The 5,669-nt window shown below is 36.6% G+C and overlaps 1 non-coding gene across 1 annotated transcript; it reads left to right on the forward strand.

Annotated features, from left to right (window-relative positions):
* The first annotated feature begins 961 nt into the window (after nt 1-961).
* LOC138804744 (U6 spliceosomal RNA) lies at nt 962-1,068 on the forward strand. Its single transcript, XR_011365334.1, has one exon. It is a non-coding gene; the product is annotated as a U6 spliceosomal RNA (small nuclear RNA).
* The last annotated feature ends 4,601 nt before the right edge of the window (nt 1,069-5,669 follow it).

Here is a 5,669-nt window from a genome sequence, read left to right on the forward strand (position 1 = left end):
ATAAAGAAACATAATAACAAATATTAATTATTAATAAAATAAAATACCAAAGAATTACTAGTGTTTTCACTATTTGAAGTGTACTTACATATTTGATTTTACTATTCTCACATTCCTGTACATTTAACACTGAATAAGATTATGATGTTCAACAAGAGTTTTATAGGCTATGTGTAGTCTTTAAAGTTACCCACTAAGATTGCTTTTTATGACTCATCTCATCATTTCTATATGGCTTATATCATCATTTGTTCCTCACTAACATATAAAGTAAGGAAACCCTAAAGTTTTAAGAGAAACTGTGCAGTTAACAAAGTCTTAACTCTTCACTCTGCTTCTTTACACTAAGACTTTGCAACATCTCATTAGTAATGTTTCTATAAACTCTGAAGTGTACATTTTAGTAGCATATGTTTGCTACCATAAATCTTAAATATTTATAGAAAAGTTGTATGACCTGACAAACAGTCCTAATTTTGGCCTATATAAGCAAATTCCCAAAATTAAATATATTTAAAACTTTTAACAAACCTTAACACTTGCCACAGTGTTCATTATGACAGGTGCCTTGTACAGAATAATTGAATTCGTCCTCCTACACATCTCTTTTTTTATTTTTATTTTTTGCGAACATACTGTACAGAGGGGTTACAATTACACGGGCAAGATAATGAGTACATTTCTTATCAAGCATTGCAGCCTCCTCCTTTGTTTACCCTTCACATCCCTTCCCAGCCTTCCCCTGTCCCCCCATCCAATACCCCCCCATCCTACACATCTCTTGAACAACAATATCTGGGATTATTTTGTTTTTGAAATGTTAATCTTGTCTATTCTTAAATGTGTGCTTATATAAGAAGTACATGGTTCTAAAATTTCACGAGAAATCTTCAAATCTTACTTTTCTTTGAATTGTCTAGTTTAAGAAAATCAATTACACTTTATATATAAAAAATTCTCTGTGCTCAATTCAGCAGCACATTCACTAAAATTGGAACAATACAGAGAAGATTAACATGGCCCCTGTGCAAGGTTGACACGCAAATTCTTGAATCATTCCATATTTTTACAAGTAAAGATGCTGGAGGGGATGTGGCCACAAGGGAACCTTACTTGATTCTTGGTGGGAGTGTTAACTTGTTCAACCACTTTGGAAAGCAGTATGGAGGCTGGTCAAAAGACTCCATATAAAGCTCCTTTATGACCCAGCAATCACAATTCTAGGGATTTACCCAAATGATCACAAAGAAGACCATACTAAAACTACCAGCACAACGATGCTAACTGCAGCATTATTTACCATAGCTAAGATATGGAGCTCACCTCTATGGCACACAGAAGATGAATGCACCATGAAAATGTGGTGTATATACACAATTAAATTTTATGCCACCTTCAGAAAGAATGACATCACCCAATTTGTTAAGGATTGGAAAGACTTGGGAAAAAAATTTAATAAGTGAATTAAGCCAAGTCAAAAGAAACATAGGTCCCATGGTTTCCCTTATTTTCAACAGCTAATATATGTCTGGGATAAGCAGAATAGATCATAAGCTATGTGCATATCAGATAAAATGATATTACAGGAAATGAACCAGACGTGTTTTTTGTTGTTTCTTGCTATTGTTTTTAAGATACTTATAATTCGTGATGTGATTTTTTTTATTCCTTTATATGTTCCTCCCCTACGCTCTAACCTCTGTTTTCACTGTATTTGAAGTTGGTGCGCCTACATCCTGTGTTTACATTTCTCAAATTTGGGGAGGGGAAAGGGAAATACAAAATTCTTAAATAGGGATAAATGTTGATATGCACAAAACACTATGGTGAAAAATGAACTTTACAATTTAGGCAGGGGAAGGGGGAGGGGAGTGTATTTGTGGAGGTGGGAGGGAAGGGATGGTGGAAGAAAAACAAAAGGAAGAGGTAACAATGCTTGTTAGGAAATGTACTCATTATTTACTCATATAAATATGACACCTCTGTACAGTTATTTTTACAGGTGGACCTATTGCAACATTGAGAAAAACAAGTCCTTATGTTGAAAACGAATTTTACAACTTTGGTGGGGGGGAGTGGGGAGGCTTGGGTGGGAGGCTGGAGAAGGAAGGGAATGGATGGGAAAGGGAAACAAAGGAGGAGGCTACAATGCTTGATAAGAAATGTTATCGTGCCCATGTAATTGTAACCCCTCTGTACAGTATTTTCACAGTAAAAAATAAACAACGTATAAAAATATTCTGATATAGAAGAGTTTATTTCCTTTATTTTACTCAGATAATATCATTAACAAAGAAATTAATGCAGAACATTGATATGCTGATATGAAGGTATTTTGAATAAATGTGTGTGTGCATACACACATTCATGCACACATGCAAACATGCACATTCTTGTTTATTGGCATGCTCAGAGTTTGAAATCAGGGCTTCAAAGTCTTGCTAGGCCTTTCCTCTCTAGATTGATGAGCTAATATATGAGCTACATCTCCATTCCTGGCTCTTTGCTAGTTCATTATAATTTCTGAAAAATAATCTCATGAATTTATTCCACCCTGAGAGTCTTCCAACAGTTATCCATAGATCTCAGGCTTCTGATTAGATATTCTGAGTAGATAGGATTAGAGGTGTGAGCAGCCAGGAAAAGGCTTTCAGAATAATTTTAAAAGTAGAAGAAATTTTACTTGATGGGGGCCTGTTTTATCATCTCCTACTGTTAAAGCATTTTGGAGTGATTATATGTGAATTTATTTTGTTTTCGGATTCTTAAAAGATAGTAAGTGTTGGGATTTAAAAGTTTCAGTATTTTTTAAAAAAGGATACTGGAGCTGTGGGCCAAAAGAAATTTGACTCTCTTTGGACTTCAATTTATAAACTCAGCTCTGTGCATGATAACCCAATGTCACCAACACAGTCTGTGTTGGTGTTGAAGACAAAATGTGACAGAAAACAATCACTATAGGCAATATTTGGTATGCTATTATTTCTTGGACAATATGAATATTGAATTGAGAGTGTAAGAGAATGGAGAGATTTTACCTATATTTTTTGTAATGTTAAAAGGCTTTTGGAGACTGTGACTCATTTCCTTCCTCACTGTGTGTCTTTGGGCCATGCAATTCGTGACTTTAATTAAAATTTTTCCCAACACTAAAATGATAATAACATTAGCATTATAGCAAATATTATCTTAAGAATTGAGAGAAATAAAACTTGCAAAATACTTAACATAAACTTTTATGAACGAGCTTTGAGTTTAGCCAAAAATTTTTAATACTAACTAGAATGCAATAATATTACAGAAAACATTACAGGTAGTGAGCAACCAGAAGGAATGTGATCTATTGAACATGCTCTGCTTCCAAGGAAGCCAGGTGTACAACTACTCATGCTTTAAATCAAACTGGTTATCTTAGGACTTGGTAGTGTAAAAATATCAAGGACAGAATAATGAAGGAATGTTGTAGACTGAGGTAATGTCCATATGATAATGTGCAAAACTGATAAAAGGTAAAAGTACCTGAGCAGTATATTATGTTTTATATCATTTAAGTTGCATTGCAAAGATAGGGAATACCTAGAACAATGAATTCTTTTTGATATCCTATCATAGGTCCTTAGCAGGATGAACTCTTTCTTCATTCTTTATTTTTTTTTAATTTTATTTTATTTTATTTGAGAACATACTGTACAGAGGGGCTACAATTACATGGGCAGGATAATACATACATTTCTTACCAAGCATTGCAGCCTCCTCCTTTGTTTACCCTTCACCTCCCTTCCCCGCCTCCCCCCACCCAATTATACCCCCCTCCCCCCTCACACCGACATTGTAAAGCTGGTTTTGACATGACATTTTGTACTTCTCATTGTTGCAACAGGTCCACCTGAATCCTTAAACGACTTGTTTGTCCCCATCTCCTCCACATGTTATACTGACATCAAATATAGTGAAAGCGGGGGTTACACTGTGGGGGAGGGACATACAAAGCAACAAAGAAATAATCTTATAAATGCATTAGAAACACATGCATGAAAGAAACGAAAACATTAAAATACATATTTAAGGGTTCATTTTCCTAACATCACATTATCTGACCTTTTCTGCTTGACTCATACCTATACTAGATATTGCAAATAAGGGAAACCATGGGACCTATGCTTCTTTGGGCCTGGCTTACTTCACTTAATATAATTTTTTCCAAACCTTTCCATTTACTAACAAATGGGGAAATGTCATTCTTTCTGATGGAGGCATAGAATTCCATTGTGTATATATACCACATTTTCTTGATCCATTCATCTACTGAGGGGCATCTGGGTTGGTTCCATATCTTAGCTATGGTAAATAATGCTGCAATAAACATAGTTGTGCTGGTAGCTTTAGTGTGGTCTTGTTTGTAAACATTTGGGTAAATGCCCAAAAGTGGGATTGCTGGATCATAGGGGAGATCTATGTGAAGTCTTTTGAGGAACCTCCATACTGCTTTCCAAAGTGGTTGAACAAGTTTACATTCCCACCAACAATGAAGTAAGGTTCCTTTCTGTCCACATCCCCTCCAGCATCTATTGTTGGTAGAGTTCTTGATTTTTGCTGTTCTAACTGGAGTGAGGTGATATCTCAATGTTGTTTTGATTTCTTTCTTCATTCTTGTAGAAGCAATATCAGATGAGAGGAACTGTATTTTTTGTTTGCTTCCTTCAATTTATTCTTCAATTTGAAATCTAAACTACTTGAGACTGAAAAAAAAAAACAAGGGAAATTAGACACGCAGGCTTTGGAAAGAACAATCAACATAAAATATATAAAATACATATAGCCTTATGAAAGGTCTAACTAAATTGAGTTATATAGTCTCAAGCATAAACAGAAAATGATATAAGCAATATCATGTTATTGAAAATTGAAAAATCTAAGGAGTTGCTTAATTTTTTCCTTTCTTCTCCCTTGAATTAATTATTGATTTTTGTATAGAGAGATTAAAGTTAACATTAACAAGAAATGATTAAAATTCAAAAGAGATCTGGGAAGATGGTAGGGGAGAAACTGGAGGTTAAACAGGCTCTCTCATAGAAAGCAGTTTAAGTGTTCCAGTGAACAGTCCTAAGCAAGAGAATCACAACAAGGGTGCCATCACAGTACAGAGAGTTTGGCCAGAGAGGGAAAATCCAGGCAAGGGGACAGGTCCGTGCACTTGCCAGCAGGCTCATTTACAGTTGTGGTGGTGGCAGTGGCAACCGTAGCCACCAAACCTGAAACACAGAGAGTCCTGGACGAGGGCCCCAGATCAGCGGGCTAGGGCATTCTACACAACACCAGCAAGAACTGACAAGGAACAGACATCTTCATCCTGCAGATCGCAGACCAGAGACGACCCAGGAACCAAGACTCTTGTGTGAGTAGAAGCCTGACATCCTCACTCCTTCTAAGGGAGCAGAGGAGGAAAGGCCACCCCACCCCTCCCCACTACTGGAGAGCTCCATCTTTGATACTGATAAAGGCCTGGCTGAACAGCTAGCTCTAACTCAGGCCTTGGAAGAAAACAAGAGGCATTTAGCAGGTCACAGGAACCTGACCTCACCTGCCAGGCTCAGCACCACCCAAGGAAAAGTCATCCAGCCCAGGCAGAGATAGCTCTGCCCTCCTTAAGTGTTGATTTCTTCACTGGG

Source organism: Dipodomys merriami, unplaced genomic scaffold (assembly GCF_024711535.1).
Source record: "Dipodomys merriami isolate MVZ:Mamm:240054 unplaced genomic scaffold, mDipMer1.0.p SCAF_370, whole genome shotgun sequence".
Classification (NCBI taxonomy): Eukaryota; Metazoa; Chordata; class Mammalia; order Rodentia; family Heteromyidae; genus Dipodomys; species Dipodomys merriami.